Source organism: Lathyrus oleraceus, chromosome 1, assembly GCF_024323335.1.
Source record: "Lathyrus oleraceus cultivar Zhongwan6 chromosome 1, CAAS_Psat_ZW6_1.0, whole genome shotgun sequence".
NCBI lineage: Eukaryota > Viridiplantae > Streptophyta > Magnoliopsida > Fabales > Fabaceae > Lathyrus > Lathyrus oleraceus.
This window is the reverse complement of record NC_066579.1, coordinates 174,711,311-174,739,013: the sequence shown is the minus strand read 5'-3', so window position 1 is coordinate 174,739,013 and position 27,703 is coordinate 174,711,311.

Here is a 27,703-nt window from a genome sequence, read left to right as displayed (position 1 = left end):
TAGGATTGATCATGATTTATTTGGTGATTTTTGGAAATGTTTAGGATTGCTTTTGAGTTAAGTCTTGCTGTTGACTTCTATGAGCTTCTGTTTGCCATACTTTGACCTAAATGGTTCATGAAATGATGATAGTGATTGATATGAATGTGAACCTAATTGAGTTTGTTTCTTGAATGTTTAAACTTGACTTTGATTGGATATCCCTTGCTGTTTTGACTTTCTCATTTATTTTTGACCCTAGGCTTGCCCTAGTGGTCCTGGTACTCACTTTTGAGCTTATGTTTTCAGGTTAAGCTACAAATGCTTCAAAGAGATCATTACAATTTGATTGAGCTTGCTTGAATATCATTGTCTAACTTGTTTGTTTTGTAGGTGGCTTGGCTCACATGCCTTAAGCCTTGTGCCTTGCACATTCACTTGCTTGTGTTGACTGGTTGATGTCTGTTTCATTTTGATTTAACTCTGACTTGTATACTAACTGTGCTTGACTGATTTCAGGTACTTTAGTTGCTTTTAGTTCCTTGTGAACTCTTGCTTTGCTTTGCTTGTATAAGCAATTTGCATTGAGGTATGTCTCTTTGTCTTCATGTAGTCTGGAAGACCTGGCCTGTTACTTGGCCAGGCAACTGTCTGAAGTCCTCCTTAAGAGGCAATGTTTGTGGATGTTTACTTTTGTCCTTGCATAGAGTCAAAGTCCTCCTAAGTGAAGAGGCAATTGGTGGAAGGTAGGGATATGCAATCTATCCCCCACTATTCAGTGTGTCATCTGCTTTGCTCACACCACTGTGTTGATGCATTGCAGATACAAACCCAAGATCTTGTACAAACTGTACAGTTGAGTCAGTTTTAAATGTGTAGAAGGGTTCCCACTTTCTGAACCCACACATTCTTGTCTTGAGCTCTCCCTAGCCAGGGATAAGAGCTGTGAGGTCTCATCCTCACTTCATCCTTTCATCTGCTTCACCTTAGCCCCTCAATGGCAAGGTTAAGAGCAACATTCACCCAGTTCCAGAGGTTTGTTTGTCGAGGTTGATATGACCCCTTGACTAAAACCTAACCCTTGTTTGAGCCACTTGTTTGTGTATAGTGTGTGCTATCTGTGCTTGTAGGATAGTTTGACTTGCTTCCTGTGCAAGATAGGTTTGTTTGACTTGCTTCCTGTGCAAGATAGGATTGTTTGACTTGCTTCCTGTGCAAGTTAGGATTAGTTTAGACTTGCTTCCTGTGCAAGATAGGTTGTGCTTGACTTGCCCTTGTGCAAAGTCAAGTCTGTGTGGCTTGCTCCCTGTGTGAGCCATGTTTAGAGTTGTTTGGCCGAACTACGGCAACTCTGATTCTCATGTTCAGGTGAGATACGTAGGCACTAGACGCGATGTCTTGTCGAGTTTGACTAACCACTAACACTAACAATTTTCTCTCACCCCTGTTGTGATTGAGATATCCCCTTTCTCTTGCCCTAGTTGCAATCGAGACCTTGCTCTTTCCTGTGTCTGTTCAGGATAGGTTGGCCCTTGTGCCATTTAGCTAGAAACCTTAACTTAGGGATGATCTTGCATGATAACATCTAGGCTCGAGTCGTAGTCTCCCTAGTTGTGTCTCCCTCTGTTATCTGGTTAGGCTAGATCCTTATCCCTGCGTAGGGGAACTACATCGCTCTGATCTTCATACCAGATGAAGTATGTAGGCAGGAGATTGAGCTGATCTCTCCGGGCGCTTTTTTTTCTTTTTTTTGTGCGTGTTTGGCAACTATTAGGCTCGAGCTCTAGTCTCCCTTTTAGTTTATCCTTTCAACCTTTTGTGTTCCTTTCGACGTCTCAGCGTCTCTTCTTGTGGGTGTGACAACTATTAGGCTCGAGCTCTAGTCTCCCTTTTAGTTTGTTTGTTCATCCTTTTCCCTGCGTAGGGGAACTACATCGCCCTGATCTTCATACCAGATGAAGTATGTAGGCAGGAGATTGAGCTGATCTCTCCGGGCGCCCTTTTTGCTTTTTTGTGTGTGTTGTCTGACAGTTGCTAGGCTCGAGTGCCTGACTCCTTAGCAATTTGTTGTTTGTTTGTTTGAGTGTGTGCTTGACAGTTATAGGCTCGAGTCCCCGACTCCCTATCAACTTGTTATGTTGTTGTGTGCTTGGAAGCTGATGTAAGTCCATCGAGTGGCATTTGGGTTCCAGTGTGCGTGTGTTTGGTTCGGATGCTGATGTAAGTCCAACAATTGGCATTCAGGCTCCATGTTTGCCTTCTTGTGTGTGTTTAGGTTCGGATGCTGACATAAGTCCAGTGATTGGCAGTCGGGCTCCACGTTTGCCTATTTGTGTTTGTTTGTGTGCGTGTCAGCCGAGCTACGAATGCTCTGATTCTTCTCTCGTCCGAGAAGATACGTATGCATAGGATGCGATATCCTAGCGAGCATGTGTCGTTTCCCCAGTCCGAACTACTTCGACTCTGATGTCTATGCCTGATAGACTAAGTAGGCCCAGGATGCGACGTCCTGCCGAGTTCAGTTTCCGTCAGTCTCTTTCGTTTCTTTCAGCCAGTGTGTGTGAATATCTGAGCAGTGTTTAGCAACCATATTCCTTCCTTTTGTGCGTGGATCCCGTAGAGTACTACGGATGCGTAGGGGTGCTAATACCTTCCCTTCGCATAACCGACTCCCGAACCCATCCTCTTTGGTCGCGAGACCATGTTCTTTCCTAGGTTTACTCTGAGCGTTTCCTTTCCCTCTTCTGGGATAAATAACGCACGGTGGCGGCTCTGTTGTTCTTCTTTTCCCGCCGGTTTTTCGCGCGATGCGACAAAAAGGAAACAATAACTTCTTATGTTATGAACAGGAAGATTGTTATCACTGAGAAATCCATTGCTTATTTAATCTCGCACAATCGAAAAGTAAAAAGAATTCACAGTGCCAAGATTGACGCTAAGAGAGAAGCAATAATAGCTTTTGTCATCTACAAGGCAGGAACCAATCTTGAGGATGATAAAGGTCCTAGTGCTAAGGACTTTGCACATAACCTATTAGTGTAGTTCACGATAATTATGGGTTGCATTAACCATATACCTAGCACTAATAGTTCTGACTATGTCAACACTCGTCAGAAGTTTATGATGTTCTTTCTGGAAAAGGGTCTCAAGCTAGCTCTCCCTTCCATCTTGTTCAAATTTATGAGGGATTCAATTAGAGAATCCATAAATCGCAGTTCTTCAAAGAAAAGCAAAAGTAAGTTCATTCCAAATGGAAGGCTTATTTCTGATATTCTTGTTGAGAATGGTTTGGTGGATGACCTTCTGGTAAGTGGTTTAACTGATGAATTAGTGAAGGATGTTGGAAAGATCTTCTAGGGGAAGAATCTCAAGAGCATGGGTATCATCTCTAAGGTTGTAAGGCCAAATTTCATTCCCTCAAAGGATAATATCTATGGAATGAGGATTCCAGTAGACAACTTTCCAATCTTTACCAAGATTGATCCTCCGAAAATTCTAATGGCTTATCTTGAGAGTTGTCTTAAGGATGGTATTAACCCAATGGTTGACCCATTTAACTTACTAGACACTTACCCAGATGTGTATGGGAAAAGGAAGAAAGAAGGATCTTCAAGGCCTTAGAAGAAGAAGAAAGACCTCGTCCTTCTGAATGAAGATAAGATGCCTCTCAGTGAGCGTTAGAAAACAATTCTTCTAAAGGACACGTCTGGTGTTGTCCATCAATCTTCTAAAGCTTATGAAACTACTACTTCTGGTAAGCTTCCTGAAGCTAGAAATCTTATTGTTTCTGATTCTATAATTTCTGAAAGAATCTTACCAACACCACAACTTCCCACTTCTCAACCAATTTCATCTATTTCCCAACCAATCTCTAAACCTATTTTACTTCCACCTCCCACAGAAAATCCTACCATATAACCTATTACAAAAACTCCTCTAGTTTCTGAAACTCAGTCACAACAACAACATCGACAGATACCATTAACACCACCTCATTTACAATTACAATCTTCACCCATTCTACCTCCAAATGTTTCTGCTCCCAACACAGAAAATCCAAGGATAACAACCCTTAGAACATCTCTCGAGAGAGATTCTGGAAACCCTATGTCCGAGGGTACTCCTGAAGACATGTTTAATAATGAACCTAAACCAAAAGTATCTGATTCAGAAACACCCCTGATCATCTTCCATACACTTCCAACTCTTTATGGCCTTATCATGATGAAACTAGAATAGACCTTTCTATCAGAACTCCCAAAACCCTTAGTTTTTCTAAAATAGTCTTCGCATGTGTGTTTTCTTTTTATCTAAGTGTGTGTGTGCCTTTATATGTTTGAATACTTGTTGCATTTCTATATTGTTTTTCTCTGTATTTCCGTCTTTGTAATCAACTGTATCTTTTATGCCCTTTTAGCATGTTCAATGAAAATCATGTTTTATTTCTTTCCATTATTTATTTTATTTTATTTGTCTATGTCTTTTTGATCGATGACAAAGTGGGAGAAACATATATAAGTGGAAGAATCATAATTAATTTTGACATACCTAATTTCCTAAACTCAGAACCCAAACATTAGTTAATGTTTTCTGCTAACAACTACTTCAAAGAATAGCTTGTTATATATTTTGCATGGTTATGTTCAAAGATCAGAATTGTTAAGTTCAAACATCAGAAGCCCTTGTGAAGTTTCAAAGATCAGAATATAAGTTACCAGTTTCTGATGAAATTGTCTACTATCTGACTCCGAAAACTTTCATGCTGATGATTGAGAATCAAATCCAAGCATATGAGTCTTCAAGGAATTAATAACCATGTTCTAAACTTGGAACATTGGTGAATTAGCGTCAAGTTCTGAAGAATTGGAAAATTCGGCATCAAACCATGAGGAAGTGTAACTCCCATAGTAATCAGAATTGGAAATCAAGATCTTAAGAAGAATTCTTAACCAGGTTCTGAAAGTTCTTCTTAAAGAATTATGATCTTCAAAGTAATCTAGCTCTGAAAGAGAATTTCAAAAGAACCAGAATTCAAGCTTTTAAAGATAACAAGCTCTGAAGCTTCTTCAAAATAATTCAACCAAGCTTCTGAAGTGAAGCTCATCAGAATGTTGATGTTAACCAACTAGTGCTCTGGACAATATCAAGCAACTTCTAAAGATAAACTAGACTCTAATTGAAGATCATCCTGGTACTTCAAAAAAGGTTAATTCGGAAAGTGTTCTTTCATTCTGATTTTATCTTTTTAGGATTATACATATCAGGGGAAGCGTTGTGCTTCTATAAGATGTATTCTTCTGTGATTACCCTGTGCAAAATTATTCATCAAAATACATGTTTTGTAATCATCAGAAAGGGGGAGATTGTTAGAACAAGATTTGGTTCTGCATCTATACCTTAAGTTTTGGTGATAACAATGTTGTATTTGTGTGAGAACAATTTTGGTACCCTAATGGTTTGTTATTGTGTAGCTTTAACAAACTGAAATTCTGGTATCAAATATGAGATGTCGAAGGTAATGTCACGACACTAATATCTGAACAATACACATAGGATAAAAGATAAAGAATAGTAATGCAAGAGACACAAGCAATTGTTAACCCACTTCGGTGCAAACTTGTAACACCCTAAACCCCACATATAATTTATCGCATAAATTAAATATAAAATAAAACCATGTAGGGTGTCACACATTCATAACACACATGACCTGCTCCGTAACATGGGTTTCAACAGTAAATTTCAATACACACATTTGTAATAAGGATGTTTACACGACATCCTACTTATCTGAATCATACCTGGGATGTTTACACGACATCCTTCTCATCTGATCGGTATTATATATTCACAAAATAAGACATTCATAACTTGTCACTACATGTTCACTTCCATTTTAAAGTATCATCGGAGCGGAATTATCATCACAATTATGGAAGATAAAGCAAGTAATAACATCTAGTCTCAACTTCAATTGCAATAAAAAAATAAGAGAGTTCTAATCAACCAACTCAACATCTTAAGAATTCTCAACAATAAAATTAGTCTTATGACTTCAACATGATCAAACATAAGGAATAAAGTAAGCGTTTAACCCAACCCGATGTTACATGATCAGAGCAAGGTACCACTAGTAAAAGCGACAAAATAAAGAAGTAATCCAAGAGATACCTTCCACTTACTTCAGCAATACTACTCTTGAGTTTCTGTACGATGCCCATGTAAAGGCAACATTCAAACATAAGGGGTGAGAATTCATTTCAATATTAATGATATAGAATGAAGAATAGAGTACAACATCTACACAATCATGCACAACAATATATCACATTCTTACATCCAAATCATAATCAACATCATATACGACAACTTCTCAATTATCATCAACATCATACAAAACCACATCTCATTTATCATTAACATCATATTCAACAACATTTCATTCAGCAACACATCAATAACAACCAATACAAATGCAACACTTATGCAATGTACTCAACACCGACTCAACATGCACATGGTACCAAAATGAACACTCAGGTTCATCTCACTCCATGATCCCCACCATAGGATTGATTCCCTCTTGGAACCGGAGCACACCAAAATCGCTACCATCACTATAGGTAACGCTTAACTAATCCCCCATAATAGGAATTAGCTACTCGCACCCGATCCATCACCATGGGATCGATGCTCACCAAAAATCGTCACCATCAACATATGTAACGCTTCACTAATCCCTCATAATAAGAGTTAGCTACTCGCACCCGATCCATCACCATAGAATCGAGACTCACCAAAATTGGACCGAAGCCTGTACACCAAGATGCATGACTCTCAAATAACATGCATTAACACAATAAGGTTTCCCTAAAGGATCCCCACCCATATCTCATCATTTATGCATCACACCATTCATCATGCAACAACCAATTCATGTTACCACATGAATAATATCAACAAATAACAATAACTCATCAACATCTTAACATCATCGACATAACAACATAATTATCACACAATAATAGTACAATAATGCAATGATTCATCAACCAAACGTATAAACCAATATATTTTTCAATACATTAGGCATGTGAATATTATTAAAACATGTCAACAATCACTACCATGTTTTAGGTCTGAGCGTTAGCTTTCTAACGCTTCAAACTCCATCAAAATTGGACTTACGAAATGAAAGTTATGACCAAAATCGTCGGGATGTGTCAACAATTCATTAACCGAACGTAAGAACAAAAACTTCACCAACACAGTAGGCATAGGAATAATACTCAATCAATTCACTTATCACCATCATATTATATCTCTTAGAGTCACCTTTCTAATGCTTTAAACCCCAACCCAAAATGATTCACGAGTTGAAAGTTATGATCAAAACCGTGCACAAAGGCGTTACTAAAAAGTTGTTGTTTTCTAAATTTTCTTACATAATTTTCATCTTCTTCAACCCCAAAAACGTCCATGAAATAATCTCCAAAATTATTTTATTCCTGAAACAAAGTTATATCCCTCCGTTTCAGATATCCAACGCTTCAAACGACACTCGATTTGGAATTACAAATCAAAAGTTATGACCAAAACGATTTCGACCGAAAAACATAAAAAAAGGGTCGCGATTGTGACGGACAAAATGCAGAATTTTCTGCGTTTTTCATCGTTGGATGCCTTACGGACCTCCGATTTCGATTCTGTAAAAAGCCAAAGGTTCATAAAATTACAATCCATGTAATACTATAATTATATAAAGTTAATATATAGTTTTAACACAATTAAATAATTTAATCACAACTTTAAGATTATGCCTAAAACCTTCGAAATTGCAACAATGGTGAATATAAGTTTAATCATCAAAACAGAAAATTACACACATGTAAGACACATGAAATTCATCATATCATCGTCATATAATAATCACCATAACATTCAAATTCAAAATTATGAATCAAAACACCCAACCCTAAGGAGGTTAAGGGTTCCTCCATTCTATCCTTCTATCATACCCTTTACTATTGGAACAAGTTCTTACCCTTACCTTAGATTTTCCAACAAGATGCACATTTCAAGCTCTAACAATGGAGTTTTCTTTTAGCCTTATCCCTTGCCTCTTCTCACCACAAAATTCTATTTTACGTAAAACCCTCCAAACTCTCTTACTAACCTTTTTATCATTAACCTAATCCCCCACAATTAGGAACTTCCACCATTGCCCTCACTTATTATATTATTTACCACCATACCTCTCTTGACTCTAATTTTCTTTTAATAAAATAATACTAATAATATTCTTCTTTTTCTCCATATTATTTCTACTATTCTATTTTATTCCAACCAATTTTAAATAAAATAGTTATAGGATAATTATTAAAAATTCTCATTATCCCCATTAAATAAGTAAAATACCTAAATTTCATTATTTAATTAAGATGCTCATATTCTAGTGATTTTTATTTATTTATTTAATTAATTCAAATAAAACACTATTTATTTCAATCACTAATTAAAATTCTAATTAATTATCAACAACTATACCAAACTCTTACTCCCCCCATACTCCAATTTCAAGGATACCTACCCCCACAATCATACACAATTAATTTAAAACACCCATTAATCATATAAAAATCTAAATAGTTCAAATTAATTAATTTATTAAATTCGGGGTGTTACAACTCTCCCCCACTTAAGAAATTTTCGCCCTCGAAAATTACTTGAGGAAAATAGAGTCGGATATGACTCTTTTATCTACTTCTCACGTTCTCAAGTCATGTTCCCACCAGCTGGTCCACCCCAAACTACCTTCATTAAGGCAACCTCTTTACCATGAATCGGTTTCACTTCCCGATCCTCTATCTCCACAGGTGATACATCAACAGTCGGATTATCTCCCACCTACACATCATCCACTTGGATCACATGAGATGGATCCGAAATATATCTCCTCAACTGAGACACGTGAAACACATCATGAAGATTAGCAAGCAACGACAACAAAACAATCCTATAGGCCACCCCTCCTATCCTCTGTAAAATCTGGTACCGGCCAACAAAATGTGGTGTGAGCTTTCGAGACTTCAAAGCTCGACCAACACCAGCTACCGGTGTAACCCTCAAAAACACATGATCTCCCTCCTGGAACTCAAGCGCTTTCCTCCTCTTGTCATGGTAACTTTTTTGACGACTCTGCGATGCTTCCATCTTTTCTTGGATCATCTTGATCTTTTCAGTCGTCAAGTGAACAATCTCAGGCCCGATCACAAAATGTTCTCCTGACTCATACTAACATAAATAAGTTCTACATCTCCTACCTTACAACGCCTCATATGGTCCATTTTGATATTAGAATAGAAACTATTGTTGTAGGTAAACTTAATCAATGACAAGTAGTTATCACAAGTACCTCCTTGTTCTAACACATAAACCCTCAATAGGTCCTCAAAAGATTGGACAATCTTCTTTATTTTACCGTCCGTCTATGTAAGATAAGAAGAACTCAACTTCAGCTTAGTACCCAAAGTAGCCCGCAGACTCTCTGTTGGTGTAAGCCCTAGAGGCCAATACTTTTGGTACTTGTATCGAATTATTTATTAATAATAAAAGGCTTTTTCTTTATTACGTTTGTTTAATAAAGTCCCTAGAATAGCTAGTCTGTTTAATGTATCAAGTATGACTTAATCATGAGATCACATTAAACATAAGGACACTATTCTTAAAGTATCCGTAGTCGAGCTTTAGTGTGAAGTTGGATAACATTAAAGCATTAAGACTATTATGTTTGTAGACTGATGATCACATCTCATGGATCATGGATAAAGAGTTATCAAGTCTTAAACATAGGTATGAATATTAGGAGTAATACTTATACCGGATTGACCCGCTATGAGAATACTATATAGAAAGTTATGCAAGGTGTCATAAGTTATTCTCATGGTGATAATAGTGTATTCCACTCTTCGACCTGAAACCACTATGGATCCTAGATGTAGAGTCGAGTGCTTTATTGCTGATCCAACGTTGTCCGTAACTGGATAACCATAAAGACAGTTAATGGGTACTCCACAAAGCATGCTGAGGGACATGAGTGTCCTAGATGGAATTTGTCCATCCTGCGTAACAGGATGAATGTCTATGGGCCCAATATTGAACTGAACAAGGATGACACGGTCTATGCCTTGTGTTCAATATAGACATAAGGGCAAAAGGGTAATTATACACATAAGTATTATCACAGAAGGAATTGTCACATCACTTGACATTTTCGTGTCTTGGGTAGCAGTTATGTGTTGCTAGATACCGCTCACTGTTTATTATGTTAAATGCGTGATTTAATATAATTGCCAACGTCACGAAAACCTACAGGGTCACACACAAAGGACGGATTGATGAAAGATAGAGTAACTAAGGAATACCGTAAGGTACGGTGCCCTTAAGTGAGTTATAGAACATCGTAAGGTACGGTGTACTTGAGTAGAATACGAAATAAGGTAAGGTACCATGAGCTTAAGTGATTTTGGGCATATTATAAGATATGGGCCAAAATACACTTAAGTGGGCTTTTAGCTTGAAGCCCACACAAGTGGTTCTATAAATAGAACCCTTGTGCAGAAGCACAATTTGCGATTGCATTCTTTTCGTTTTCACTCTCTCTCTCTCTCACTCAAAGCCTTCACTCGTACTAGCTAGCACTGAGATTGAAGGAACCCGTTCGTGTGGACTGAGTAGAGACGTTGTCATCGTTCAACGTTCGTGATCGCTTCGTGGATTTGCATCAAAGGTTTTGATCGTCACAAGAGATCTGCACCAAAGGTTTCAACCGTCACAAGAGGTAAATATTCTATCACTGATCATGACCATTCGTAAGGATCTCTAAAGGAGAAAATTTTAATTTCCGCTGCGCTTTGGGTCGCAATTCTCCTTCAGTGGTATCAGAGCCACTTACGAAACCATGACTCGGATAGCTGTTTATTTTCTGTATTAATATGATTAAAAGACAGAATGAATCAATTAATTAAACGAGTAATTAAATTTGGCATCATGAGTGTACGAGTTGGATGATTGATGTTGACTATGCTTCGGAATCCGACATTAGTATGGTGAAGCAGCGATACATCGATCGTCCATAGGTTACGCAATTGAGACCGATCAACTTATATATGATATAAGTAATCCTAATGCAAAATACGGTATATGTGATATACTGTTTCTGTTTCGTTCATTCGAACACTAAATGATTGTTTTCCTTTGAGCGATCAATGGTCATTTGCTTCGGAATCCGACATTAGTATGGTGAAGCAATGACCTGTTGATCAATCATACTGAATCAACAATCGAGGTGTGTTTGACGGTCTGAAATTGGCGCATTAGGGTTGGTGACGGCGCAAGGGTTGTGCCGTCAAGGAGTTGTGAATTTAGGGTTTTTTGGAAGAGGTCCGTAGACTGTTTCAAAGCCCTATTAGTTTGGCCGCGTAAAGCTCGTGTGACGAGCACAACAGGCGTAACAAACAAGACGCGTAACGTTCGTAACAGACCCATGACGGTCGTAACAAGGGCGTGACGATCGTCACGTGCTTTGTGACGGTCGTCACATTCACAAGTCCAGAAAACTAGGCATTTCTGTTTTGGCCCTGTGACGAGCGTAACATGCCTGTGACGGTCGTCACACTCACAAGGTCAGAATTCTCGGGGTTCCTGTTTTGTGACTACGCAAGGGCTGACTCTGCGTAGTGTGGTCGGTCGCCGAAATTTAATTTGGTTTTAATTAATTAAAGGAATTAAAATTTAATAATAACAATGTGTTTATTATTATTGCCTTGTGGTGATCAGTTATGGCCTTAGTTGTCCTTTATTTTGTTTTGGGTTTTTAAATACGACCTGCGTGTCGTGCCTCTCCTTTTGATATCTTAATGTAACTTCTTTTATCATCTCAAACCCTCGTATGTAAAACGAGTTTCTTCTGGAATGTAATGTTATGAATAAAGAGAAGAAGACAATGTTATGAAGAAAGAGAAGATTTCAATATCAAAAGAGGACAATCTTGAAGATCTTGCTTGGAGAAGCTTAGAGAAGAATTCAATATTAAAGGAGGACAACCTTGAAGATCTTGCTTGGAGAAGCTTAGATCGTAGTAGGTTAGCTTAGGTTCTCTCATTGGCTTGAGAGAACAATTGCGCTAGGGGCCATAACTGTTTCATTTTGTTTGTATGTATGTTGATGCATGTGAATGTATGTTGATGCATGTGAGAGACGATTTATATGATAAACAAGCCGGTGAGATCATAACAATTGCAATTCCCTCAAACTAAAATATTAAGTTTATGCTTTCCAAGTTTTAGCACTCATCAAGACTAGTATCGGATAATGTAGGTTTCGCCAAAGCGAGGTGCATGTTCTATATTAGTAAGGTGCGATGGGATAATTGTAATATCCAACTGCTAAAACAATGGGTCAAACTTAACTAAACAAATTATGATGATATTATATGTGTTTGCTTTCCAAGTTTTAGCACTCATCAAGACTAGTATCGGATAATGTAGGTTTCGCCAAAGCGAGGTGCATGTTCTATATTAGTAAGGTGCGATGGGATAATTGTAATATCCAACTGCTAAGACAATGGGTCAAACTTAATTATAATAAGATCATATATGTTTTAGAAGCAAGAGTTGGGAATAATCCATATGATGGATTGGAATAAGGAGTTATTCACCCAACTGAAATATTCGAGAGTTGTATGAGATACAATTGGAAGGAGTTCCTACCTAAATAACCTAGTTTTGTGTAATCCGCCTACGCGGACTTAGAACGAAGTGAAATATGGATCTCGACCCACTAGAAAATCTTCCAACGGGATTTTCCGAATCAAATGATGAGGGTCATTTGTTTTGAATAAAATAGTGGGAGCATATTTGATTAAAGGCCTAATTAAATATGTCAATGATACTTATATTTTCTTAATTCTTATGTAGATTACCATGACAACAAACACCTCTAACAACATCTTGCGATCAATCCTTGACAAGGAAAAATTGTCTGGGACAAATTTCCTGGATTGGCACCGAAACCTGAGGATTGTCCTCAAACATGATAAAAAGCTGTATGTCTTGAAGACTCCTGTTCCTGAAGAGGAACCTCCTAGTTCTGCACCTAAGGCAGAAAGAGATGCTTATAAGAAGCATGTCGATGATGCCAATGAAACTGCTTGTCTCATGCTAGCTACCATGAACTCAGAATTGCAAAAGCAACATGAGAACATGTCAGCGTTCGATATGATCGAACACCTGAAGTTGCTCTATCAAGAGCAAGCAAGGCATGAGAGGTTTGAAGTTTCAAAAGCCCTTTTTCAAAGCAAGTTAGCTGAGGGAGCCCCTGTAAGTCCCCATGTGCTCAAGATGATTGGGTATGTGGAAAACCTTGAAAGGTTGGGTTTTCCCCTCGGAAAGGAACTTGCGACTGATTTGATCTTGCAATCGTTGCCAGATAGATTCATTCAATTTGTCCTAAATTTCAATATGAATGATATGGATAAATCTCTTCCTGGACTGTTAGGCATGTTAAGAATAGCTGAACAGAATCTGAAGACAAAAGGGAAGTCCATTCTGATGATCAGAAATGGAAAGAGACAGAACAAAAGGCCCACCAAGCAGGGTGATAAAGGGAAAGGCAAGGAAGTTGCCAAACCCAGACCCACTGTTGCTGCTTTGAAGCCTAGTGGAGGCATAGCAAAGGCAGGCACCTGCTTCCATTGCGGTAAGACCGGACACTGGAAGAGAAACTGCCCAAAGTACCTGAAAGATACGAAGAATGGAGTAGAGACTTCAACTTCAGGTATTTTTGTTATTGAAATAAATTTATCTACTTCTGCATCATGGATATTAGATACTGGATGCGGTTCTCACATTTGTACAAATGTGCAGGGGCTAAAAAGAAGTAGAGATTTGGCAAAAGGTGAAGTTGACCTACGAGTTGGCAATGGAGCAAAGGTTGCTGCTTTAGCCGTAGGAACTTATGTATTAACTTTACCTAGTGGTTTAATAATTCAGTTAGAGAACTGTTATTATGTACCTGCAATTAGCAGGAATATTATTTCCATTTCTTGTTTGGACAAGTTTGGTTTTTCATTTATAATAAAGAACAATTGTTGCTCAATTTATTTGAATGATATATTCTATGCTACTGCACAAATGAGCAATGGACTATATGTCCTTGATCTCGAAATGCCTATATATAACATTAATACTAAAAGGATGAAACCTAACGAGTTAAATCCAACTTACCTTTGGCATTGTCGATTAGGCCACATAAATGAGAAACGCATTTCCAAACTCCATAAAGATGGACTCTTGGACTCTTTTGATTATGAATCATATGAGACATGCAGATCTTGTTTAATTGGAAAGATGACAAAATCTCCATTCACAGGAAAAGGTGAAAGAGCTAATGATCTTTTGGCCCTCATACATACTGATGTATGTGGACCACTGAACATACCAGCCAGAGGAGGTTTTCAGTACTTCATCACATTCACTGATGATTTTAGTAGATATGGTTATGTGTATTTAATGAAACACAAATCAGAGTCCTTTGAAAAGTTCAAGGAATTCAAGAATGAAGTACAAAACCAACTAGGTAAGAATATTAAAACTCTTCGATCAGATCGAGGTGGTGAGTATTTAAGCCTAGAGTTTGATGACCATCTGAAAGAGTGTGGGATCCTATCCCAACTTACTCCTCCTGGAACACCCCAATGGAATGGTGTATCTGAGAGAAGAAATCGAACCCTGTTAGACATGGTCCGATCCATGATGAGTCACGCAGATCTTCCAAACTCCTTTTGGGGACATGCACTATTGACAGCAGCTTACACACTTAACCGTGTTCCATCCAAAAAGGTTGACAAGACACCATATGAAATATGGAGTGGTAAGAAACCACATATGTCTTACATGAAGATTTGGGGTTGCGAGGTTTATGTGAAACGACAAATTTCAACTAAGCTTGAGCCCAAATCTGATAAATGCTTATTTGTGGGATATCCTAAAGAAACAAAGGGGTATTACTTCTACAATCCTTCTGAAGGCAAAGTATTTGTCGCTCGAACTGGAGTTTTCCTAGAAAAGGATTTTATTTCCAAAGGAACCAGTGGGAAGAAAGTAGAGCTTGAAGAAATTCAAGAATCACAAAGCATAGATACACCTATGGAGGAACTAGAGCAGGAAACACAAGAAGTTGTGGAAGAGCAACCTGCTCAAGTAGAACAAAACCAGCGTAGGTCAAGCAGGATACGTCAACTACCTGAGAGATATGGATATCTCATAACTGATCAAGGTGATGTATTACTCATGGATCAAGATGAGCCTGTGACCTACCAAGAGGCCATAACTGGTCCCGAGTCTGAGAAGTGGCTAGAAGCCATGAAATCTGAAATGGATTCCATGTACACAAACCAAGTTTGGACCTTGGTAGAGCCTCCTGTAGGAGTTAACCCTATAGGATGCAAGTGGGTCTTCAAAAAGAAGACTGACATGGATGGTAAGGTACATACCTATAAGGCAAGACTGGTTGCAAAAGGATACAAACAAATTCATGGGATTGACTATGATGAAACCTTTTCACCAGTTGCAATGCTTAAATCTGTTCGGATTTTACTTGCTATCGCTGCATATCATGATTATGAAATATGGCAGATGGATGTCAAAACTGCTTTCCTTAATGGAAATCTTCTTGAGGATGTGTACATGACACAGCCTGAAGGATTTGACATACCAGAGGAAGCCCAAAAGATATGTAAGTTACAAAGATCAATCTATGGATTGAAGCAAGCTTCCAGAAGCTGGAATCTTCGTTTTGATGAAATAGTCAAACAATATGGATTCATCAAGAACGAAGATGAGCCTTGTGTCTACAAGAAGGTTAGTGGGAGCATGATCGTTTTCCTGGTATTATATGTAGATGACATATTACTCATTGGAAACGATATCCCTACCCTACAACAAGTAAAGTCTTGGTTGGGGAAATGCTTTTCTATGAAGGACCTAGGTGAAGCAGCCTATATATTAGGAATCAGAATCTATAGAGATAGATCACAAAAACTGCTTGGCCTAAGTCAGAGTACATACATAGACAAAGTGTTGAGACGCTTTAATATGCATGATTCCAAGAAAGGATTCATACCTATGCAACATGGCCTGTGTCTATCAAAAACACAATCCCCTTTAACTAAGGAAGAAAGGGATCGCATGAATAAGATTCCATATGCATCTGCAATAGGATCTATCATGTATGCCATGTTATGTACTCGACCAGATGTCTCGTATGCTTTGAGTGCAACGAGTAGGTACCAATCTGATCCTGGTGATGCTCACTGGGTAGCTGTCAAGAATATCCTTAAGTATTTAAGAAGGACTAAGGACTCATTCTTGATATATGGAGGTCAGGAAGAGTTGGCTGTAATTGGATACACTGATGCTAGCTTCCAGACAGATAAGGATGACTTTAGATCGCAATCTGGTTATGTGTTTTGCTTAAACGGTGGCGCTGTGAGCTGGAAAAGTTCAAAGCAAGATACAGTTGCTGATTCTACAACCGAGGCCGAGTATATTGCTGCCTCAAGTGCAGCAAAGGAAGCTGTTTGGATCAAAAAGTTCATTAGTGAACTTGGCATAGTTCCTAGCATTGTGGATCCCATTGGTCTCTACTGTGATAACAATGGTGCTATCGCACAAGCCAAGGAGCCTAGATCTCACCAACGATCCAAACACATACTTAGGCGTTATCATCTCATTCGAGAGATAATAGATAGAGGAGATGTGAAAATATACAGAGTACCTACACTTGACAATATTGCTGACCCACTGACAAAGCCTCTTGCGCAGCAGAAGCATGATGGCCATACTAGATCTATGGGTATTAAGGGTATGCCTGATTGGCTCTAGTGCTAGTGGGAGATTGTTGGTGTAAGCCCTAGAGGCCAATACTTTTGGTACTTGTATCGAATTATTTATTAATAATAAAAGGCTTTTTCTTTATTACGTTTGTTTAATAAAGTCCCTAGAATAGCTAGTCTGTTTAATGTATCAAGTATGACTTAATCATGAGATCACATTAAACATAAGGACACTATTCTTAAAGTATCCGTAGTCGAGCTTTAGTGTGAAGTGGGATAACATTAAAGCATTAAGACTATTATGTTTGTAGACTGATGATCACATCTCATGGATCATGGATAAAGAGTTATCAAGTCTTAAATATAGGTATGAATATTAGGAGTAATACTTATACCGGATTGACCCGCTATGAGAATACTATATAGAAAGTTATGCAAGGTGTCATAAGTTATTCTCATGGTGATAATAGTGTATTCCACTCTTCGACCTGAAACCACTATGGATCCTAGATGTAGAGTCGAGTGCTTTATTGCTGATCCAACGTTGTCCGTAACTGGATAACCATAAAGACAGTTAATGGGTACTCCACAAAGCATGCTGAGGGACATGAGTGTCCTAGATGGAATTTGTCCATCCTGCGTAACAGGATGAATGTCTATGGGCCCAATATTGAACTGAACAAGGATGACACGGTCTATGCCTTGTGTTCAATATAGACATAAGGGCAAAAGGGTAATTATACACATAAGTATTATCACAGAAGGAATTGTCACATCACTTGACATTTTCGTGTCTTGGGTAGCAGTGATGTGTTGCTAGATACCGCTCACTGTTTATTATGTTAAATGCGTGATTTAATATAATTGCCAACGTCACGAAAACCTACAGGGTCACACACAAAGGACGGATTGATGAAAGATAGAGTAACTAAGGAATACCGTAAGGTACGGTGCCCTTAAGTGAGTTATAGAACATCGTAAGGTACGGTGTACTTGAGTAGAATACGAAATAAGGTAAGGTACCATGGGCTTAAGTGATTTTGGGCATATTATAAGATATGGGCCAAAATACACTTAAGTGGGCTTTTAGCTTGAAGCCCACACAAGTGGTTCTATAAATAGAACCCTTGTGCAGAAGCACAATTTGCGGTTGCATTCTTTTCGTTTTCACTCTCTCTCTCTCTCTCACTCAAAGCCTTCACTCGTACCAGCTAGCACTGAGATTGAAGGAACCCGTTCGTGTGGACTGAGTAGAGACGTTGTCATCGTTCAACGTTCGTGATCGCTTCGTGGATTTGCATCAAAGGTTTTGATCGTCACAAGAGATCTGCACCAAAGGTTTCAACCGTCACAAGAGGTAAATATTCTATCACTGATCATGACCATTCGTAAGGATCTCTAAAGGAGAAAATTTTAATTTCCGCTGCGCTTTGGGTCGCAATTCTCCTTCACTCTCCCATAACCTCGATGTAAATCTCGGATCTCTATTTGATACAATACTTAAAGGATTACCATTCAACTTCCCAATATCATCAATATACAAATCATTCAGCTTCTGCAAAGGATAATTATCCTCATTGGTACAAAATGAGCCGATTTGGTCAATCTATCCATAATCACCCAAATTGAATCGCATCCCTTTGAAGTCTTAGGAAAACCTGTTACAAAATCCATGGAAATACTATCCCATTTCCACTCTAGAATATTCAATGGTTGCATCAGACCCAACGACTTCTGATGTTCGATCTTTGACTTCTAGCAGGTCAAACAAGCATACACAAATTCGATAACCTCTTTCTTCATTCTTGACCACCAAAACATCTTCAAATCTTGATACATTTTCATAACATCAAGATGAATACTCAATCCACTTCTGTGACCCTCCTCAAGAATACTCCTCTTAAATTTGGGTACATCAGAAACACAAATTCTATCTCTGAACATCATCACACCATTTTCATCAACTAAGAAATCACATTCGCTACCTTGATCGATTAATGTGAGACCATCTATCAAACTCAAATCAAATCTCTGACCTTATCTGATCTCTTTAAGGATACCACTCGTCAACTTCAACATACCCCACTTCACACTGTTAGGAGTTTCTCTACCCACTAACTCATATCTTTGAATTGCTCAATCAGTTCTAACTCTCGAGCCATAAGCATCGACCTGTGTAAAAACTTCTTACTCATCGCATCAACTACAATATTAGCTTTCCCCGAATGGTAACTCAAATTAAAATCATAATCCTTAAAAAGTTCAAGCCATCTCCCCTGCCTCATATTCGACTCCTCTCATCAAATAAATATTTCAAACACTTGTGATCACTGAACACTTCGAATTTGGATCCAAATAGGTAGTGCCTCCAAATCTTCCACATGAATACCATTGTTGTCAACTCAAGATCATGTGTAGGGTAATTCCTTTCATGAAATCTCAACTGTCTCTAAGCATAAGCCACAAGTTGACCATTTTGCATCAACACACCTCCTAGACCCATCTTTGAAGCATCACAATATACAACAAAGGACTCACTTGGATTCGTCGAAATCAAAATTGGAGCAGCCATCAACTTCTTCTTGAGTTCCTGGAAACATTTTTCACAATGCACATCCCAAACATACGCTAGACCCTTTCGAGTCAACCGAGTTAACAACAATGCTAAATTTGAAAAACCTTTAATGAACTTCCTGTAGTAACTAGTCAATCCAAGAAAAACTTCTAATCTCAGTGGCATACTTCAGAGTCTCCCATTGTAACATGACATCTATCTTCAATAGATTCACAACTAAACCACTACTAGAATCACATGATCAAGGAAACACACTTTCTTTAACCATAACTCGCATTTGGAAAAACTTTGCATACAAATGGTTCTCTTTCAATGCCTACAATACAATTCTCAGATCACTCACAACCTCATACTACAATCATTCTTCTGTCACTAATAACACTGACACACCCCACGGAGAAACACTTGGTTGAACAAACTTCTTATCAAGCAAATCTTCTAGTTGCTTCTTCAATTCCCTAACTCTGAAGTAGACACCCTATAAGGAGTCATCGACATCGGACTAGTACCAGGTACTAAGCGTATAAAAAAATCCACGATGTGCTCTAGAGGCAAATCACTGATGTCTTCAGGAAACACTTTTAGGAAATTCACACACTCTAGGAAGATCCCAAACTACTCAATTTCCTCTAACTTCCAACAAAGCTAACATCACAAACACTTGTGCCATATCCTCCACGGACTCTCTCACTTGCTTAGCTGATACAAACGTCAACTTTTCACCTCCATCAAATTTAAATTCACGCTCTGGAGGCAAGTCACAAATATCTTCATGAAAACATCAAGAATCACACACCATTGACATAACACTAGTTGTCACATTACTCTCTACTCTCCGAGAAACAACATTAACAATACATTGTCATTTTCCCTAAAGACTTCCCAACTTGACCGGCAGACAGGAATCTCGAATCCACCTCATCTTCAGTGTTAGGAACAACACATCTTTAACATCGCCTGAGCTCTTGCAATCCGCGACACATTGCACCAACTTAACAAAATAATTGGTAAACACTTGGTTTAACTCCAACCAATTCATTCCGAGAATAACGTCAACTTGTTCCAGCAAAATACAAACCGTACATATTCTCAGGGAACACGTCACGATACTCAACACACCACTGGCTCATCTCTGGCCAAAACATCGCCTTCCCCTACATAAGGAAGCGACCAACAAGAACACCTGACCGTATTCCCTTAAGGATCTCACCATTTTGCTAACCAACACCATCCTTGAATCCGACCTCTCTTTGGGTTCAAGAAAAGCATACCATTCTCAAAACAGGTTAACTAGCCAACACCGCACTCTTGCATGCAACAAATTAATTTCCAAGCTCGATACAATTGGAACATCCAAGATAAGCATACGCTTCTCCCCCACTTATTTCATTCCCAACCTGCAAATGGAAAATAAAACAACCATCGGCAGTGTTCTCACACACATGTCGCATACTAGGGAACAAACATAATTAAACAACCTGGCCGGACGGACCGACATGCTATGATACCACTAATGTAACACCCTAAACCCCACACATAATTTATCGCATAAATTAAATATAAAATAAAACCATGTAGGGTGTCACACATTCATAACACACATGACCTGCTCCGTAACACGGGTTTCAACAGTAAATTTCAATACACACATTTGTAATAAGGATGTTTACAGGACATCCTACTTATCTGAATCATACCTGGGATGTTTACACGACATCCTTCTCATCTGATCGGTATTATATATTCACAAAATAAGACATTCATAACTTGTCACTGCATGTTCACTTCCATTTTAAAGTATCATCGCAGCGGAATTATCATCACAATTATGGAAGATAAAGCAAGTAATAACATCTAGTCTCAACTTCAATTGCAATAAAAAATAAGAGAGTTCTAATCAATCAACTCAACATCTTAAGAATTCTCAACAACAAAATTAGTCTTATAACTTCAACATGATCAAACATAAGGAATAAAGTAAGCGTTTAACCCAACCCGATGTTACATGATCAGAGCAAGGTACCACTAGTAAAAGCGACAAAATAAAGAAGTAATCCAAGAGATACCTTCCACTTACTTCAGCAATACTACTCTTGAGTATCTGTATGATGCCTATGTAAAGGCAACATTCAAACAGAAGGGGTGAGAATTCATTTCAATAATAATGATATAGAATGAAGAATAGAGTACAACATCTACACAATCGTGCACAACAATATATCACATTCTTACATCCAAATCATAATCAACATCATATACGACAATTTCTCAATTATCATCAACATCATACAAAACCACATCTCATTTATCATTAACATCATATGCAACAACATCTTATTCAGCAACACATCAATAACAACCAATACAAATGCAACACTTATGCAATGTGTCGCATTACGCGAAAAACCGGCGAGAAAAAGACACAGAGCCGCCACCGTGCGTTATTTATCCCAAAGGAGGGAAAGGAAACGCTCGAAGTAAACCTGGAAAGGAAATGGTCTCGCGACCAGAGATGGATGGGTACGGGAGTCGGTTATGCGAAGGGAAGGTATTAGCACCCCTACGCATCCGTCGTACTCGACGGGATCCACGCTCAGAAAAGATAGAAGAAAGGTTGCTAAAGAAACTGCTCAAAACTGCACAAAACTAGAATGAAACACAGAAAAGACGGAGGAAGCGGACTCGGTAGGATATCGCATCCTGGGCCTACGTAGTTTATCAGGCACAAACATCAGAGTCAACGTAGTTCGGGGACAGGGGAAACGTGCTCGCTAGGATGTCGCATCCTATGCATACATATCTTCTCTAACCAGAGAAAGAATCAGAGCACTCGTAGCTTGGCTAACGCACGCCAAACAAAACACAAACAGGAAATCGACTGCCAATCGCTGGACTTACGTCAGACTCCAAACCAAAACACACACAGGAAACCGACTGCCAATCGCTGGACTTATGTCAGACTCCAACAAACAAACAAGACACAGGAAACTGACTGCCAATCGCTGAACTTATGTCAGACTCCAAAAACAAACAAGAGGGTTGAGAAAGAAAAAGGGCGCCCGGAGAGATCAGCTCATCTCCTGCCTACGTACCTCATCTGGTATGAGGATCAGGGCGACGTAGTTCCCCTTAACAGGGAAAGAACTTCTATCCTAACCAGAGACTAGGGAGATAATAAGCTACTAGGGAGACTACGACTCGAGCCTAAAAGTTGTCATGCATACGATCCCTATGTTGAGGTCTCTATCCTAACTTGCACATGAAGCAAGCTAGCCTAAACAGCACATCATCAAACACAAGCACAATAGAGCAAGCACACACACTATATGCAAACAAGTGGCTCACACAAGGTTAGGCTTTAGTCGAGGGGTCACATCAACCTCGACAAACAAGCCAACTGGAAAAGGGTGTTGTTAGCTCTTAACCCTAGCATTGAGAGTTAGGGTGAAACAGATGAAACGGGAAGTGAGGATAAGACCTCACAACTCTTATCCCTGGCCTGGGAGAGCTTCAAACAATGAAAGTGTGGGAGTTCAGAATGTAGGAACTCCTCTCCACAAATGACTGACTCTATGGACAAGATTTTGGTTTTTTATTCAAAATGCATCAACACATGGTGTGAGCAAAGTGAATGACACAACTGAATAGCAGGGGATGGATTGCACAACCCTTTTATCTGCCAATTGCCTCTTAAGAGGACTTAACCTGCTTGGCACAAAATTAAACAAGCACAAACATTGCCTCTTAAGGAGGGCTTCAGACAGGTGCCTGCCAAAGTAACATGGCAGGTCTTCCAGACTACATGAAGATCAAGGGATTATACCTAAGTGGTATGCCAACCACAAGCAAAGCAAAGCAAAATTCAAAATGAACTTAAAGCAACTTAGGTACCTATGTAAACAACTAAACAAATCAGTACATAATTCAGACAACAGTCAACAGTCAATATCAAACAGACAATCCCAATGCACAATGAGTAAACCATAAGGCAAACACAAGTGAACTATCATCAAAGCCTACAAAACAAACAAATGTTAGGCAACAACAACAAATTACCAAGCTCAAATGAAGGAGCAACATCAATCATGGAGATGCATACTTGAACCTGAAATTCACAACTCAAATGGTAAGTCCAAACCACTAGGTCAAAGCCTAGGGTCAAAAATGAATCAAAAAGCCAAAATAGAACTTGATATTCAACATGAATCATATTTAATCAATCAAAAACAAGTCCTAAAAAGGACCAAACCAAAATCAATAAGCAAGTTCATTTTATGCAAAAGAAGTCAAAGACCAATTCAAGGCATACATTTGGACATTAAGAATGAAAATTCCAAATCAAAACAGAAATGATTCAAATAATTCTGGAAAAATTCATGAGCATCCAACACATCCAACATGATCATCACACAAAAAATCAGAAGCATTAGAGGTTATTTGATATGGAAATTAAATTGCACAAGTTGAACAACCAAATGTGTGACACAAATTGTCACACCATTCAAACATGTGTGTAAAACAGAAATGGCAAATGAGAAAAATACCAAACCAAGTCTCAAACATCCCTTAACATGTCAAGAAACATCATACAAAACTTCAATGCATTTGGATTAAAATCAAGCATTTCACAATAGAAAGAGCAAGGCAAGGTCATAAAAGCACATGTGTTCAATCATTCTAACACAAACAGAAATCTAGCCATGCACAACTTCAAAATTCATCATCATAAAAAACTAGACAAACAGAGGATCATTTTGCGAAAAATTTGGAATCATTTGAGTCATTTTTCAATTAGATATGAATTTTTGAAGTTGGAAGAAAAAATTGAAATCAAACATGATCAAGCATGGAAAATAAGGAGGGAAATGTGAAAATATGAATGCATTTTGAAAACTGGTGCATGTGGGATTCGAACACGGTACGAATTTGAAATGCGTGCGACAACACAAAACGACACGGTTTTGGTCAAAACCCTAGCCAGGCAAAATTGGACGCTAATCCGTCACTAATCCGACGCTAATCTGGAAAACTTCATCTTCTTCATGAAGATGAAGATGAACAGTGAAGCTCAAGAACAAATTTCCCAGAAATCCAAAATTTCTACATCATCAGAAAGATCTTTTCACGGAGATAACAGATCAACAAACAACTAAACCTAATTCATCAAGATCAAAGAGAATCGAGCAAAACATTTTTGGTGCATCAAACTTCAATCATACACAACTCACTCAATAATGCTCTATTTTTCATGAAATTTCTACCAGAATTATCAGCAACACAAGATCTACACAAATATGTACATGAATTTGAGAATTATGAGGTTCGAAACTTGACCTCTTGAAGAGCAGCAGGTTGAAAACGCGTGCTACAAGGCTCAACAATGGTCCAAATCAGCTCCAGGATACTTGTAGTGATGATTGATGAAGAATTGGAGGCTTAGAAACGTGTAGATCCAACTTAATTTGAAATTGCCATCAACACCTTCAAGCTTCAAGCATGCACGAATTTGAGCAGAAATTCACCAAAGGCACGTTCAATCTCACTCAAAACCACTCCATGTTCATGATTATGCAAGGAAATGAGGGTTTATGTGTGGAATTTTTGAAAATTGATCAAGAGAAAAATTGAGAGCAAAAATGGATTTCTAGATCTGAACTTGTGTGTTATGTCCAATGCAGTTACAATTAACCTTATATATGTCCTGCTAATTAACCTGAAATCATGATTAGGCCAAAGCTAAATTAGATTAGAAGGATATAAGGTGTATGCACCAATTTGCATTTTCACTTCATGCATGAAATGGCCACGTGAACAGTACACACCAAGGGCCCAAATTCATTTAAAATCAACCCATGCACACATTGGAAATGAAATCATATGCATGTGATCAACCAAATTTGATTTTAACAATTTTCCTTCAAAAATAGCATGCATGAGCACATGGTTGTATGAGTGAATTTCATGCCATGTAATGAGATATTTGGAAAGTATGAGTCAAAAGGAGAACAATGTAAGAAGAGCCACTCAATTTGGAGTCTTGGTTCAAAAGATATGGCCATTTGAAGTTTCAAGCATACTTTGCAATGATCTGATCATAACTTCTCAACCATTTGTCATAAATTCTTGATCTTGGACTTTTTAGAAAAGGGAGAGAAAGATCTTAAACTTCCATGTTGGATAAAATTTCATTTGGATCTTTTTTGACGATGTAAAATCAAGTTGAATTTGAACCAAAACTTTCCATTTTTGGAAACTTCCAATTACAGGTCACTTTCCATTTTTGGAAACTTTTGATCTGACCTCAAATTCTTCAAGATAAGTATTTGTAATGACAAATGAACTTCTTTGGGACATGAAGGAAGTGTCTCAAACCATCTCTCCACCTCCTAGCCCTCAGTTGACTTGCAGTTGACTTTTATGGGCCTCAGATGACCTGAAACTGCACTGATGACTTTTGAGCCTCTAGCCTTTGGTCAAGTTGCTTCAAAATGATCCTTGATTCACACAAACTCTCCAGAACAAACATAGGGCCTTCATCTTATGAAAAGTTTGGTCTCTTGCACAGTTGACTTCTCCTGATGCCAGTCTTGACTCATGAAATACAATGATACCATGCAATGTTAATGCAATGTTAATGACCTAAAAATGAAATGGATGTACAAATGGGGGGTGCAAATTTGAGGTGCTACAGCTGCCCCTATTCAATCAACTGGGAACTTGAACGAATGAGAGCAACGGCTGTCAGACCTTCAAGGTACACAGGGATTGAATACCACAGAACCGTAGAAATTTGCACTCTGCGGTAGAGGATCACAGAAAAGAATGTTCACCAATGGCAGCTTCCACTGGGTATTTGGATTTTTATCACTGGACCAGACAAGACGTTTACCGACGACTCCACTGGGGATTTTGATTTTTATCAGAAAAAGGAACCACGACCAGACATCGAAAGATGATGAAGGGGAAGAGAAATCACGACTAGGCGCCAACGGACAACTAGGAAAGACTCGACCAGACATCAACGGATGAATGGGAGAAAGAGATACAACCAGACGTCAACGGACGAATGGGAAAAACTCGACGTTTACCGACACCAACGGAGAGGTGACCAGACATCAACGGATGAATGGAGAAGGATACAACCAGACGTCAACGGACGAATGGGAAAAACTCGACGTTTACCGACACCAACGGAGAGGTGACCAGACATCAACGGATGATTGGAAAGACTCAACCAGACGTCAACGGACGAATGGGAAGACTCAACCATACGTCAACGGACGAATGGGAGAAACTCGATGTTTACCGACACCAACGGAGAGGTGACCAGACATCAACGGATGAATGGGAAGACTCAGCCAGACGTCAACGGACGAATGGGAAAAACTCGACGTTTACCAACACCAACGGAGAGGTGACCAGACATCAACGGATGAATGGGAAGACTCAACCAAACATCAACGGACGAATGGGAGAAACTCGACGTTTACCGACACCAACGGAGAGGTGACCAGACATCAACGGATGAATGGGAAGACTCAACCAGACGTCAACGGACGAATGGGAAAAACTCGATGTTTACCGACACCAACGGAGAGGTGACCAAACATCAACGGATGACTGGAAAAGGATACAACCAGATGTCAACGGACGAATGGGAGAAACTCGACGTTTATCGACACCAACGGAGAGGTGACCAGACATCAACGGATGAATGGGAAGACTCAACCATACGTCAACAGACGAATGGGAGAAACTCGACGTTTACCGACACCAACAGAGAGGTGACCAGACATCAACGGATGAATGGGAAGACTCAACCAGACGTCAACGGACGAATGGGAAAAACTCAACGTTTACCGACACCAACGGAGAGGTGACCAGACATCAACGGATGACTGGGAAGACTCAACCAAACATCAACGGACGAATGGGAGAAACTCGACGTTTACCGACACCAACGGAGAGGTGACCAGAAATCAACAGATGAATGGGAAGACTCAACCATACGTCAACGGACGAATGGGAGAAACTCGACGTTTATCGACACCAACGGAGAGGTGACCAGACATCAACGGATGAATGGGAAGACTCAACCATACGTCAACGGACGAATGGGAGAAACTCGACGTTTATCGACACCAACGGAGAGGTGACCAGACATCAACGGATGAATGGGAAGACTCAACCATACGTCAACAGACGAAAGGGAGAAACTCGACGTTTACCGACACCAACGAAGAGGTGACCAGACA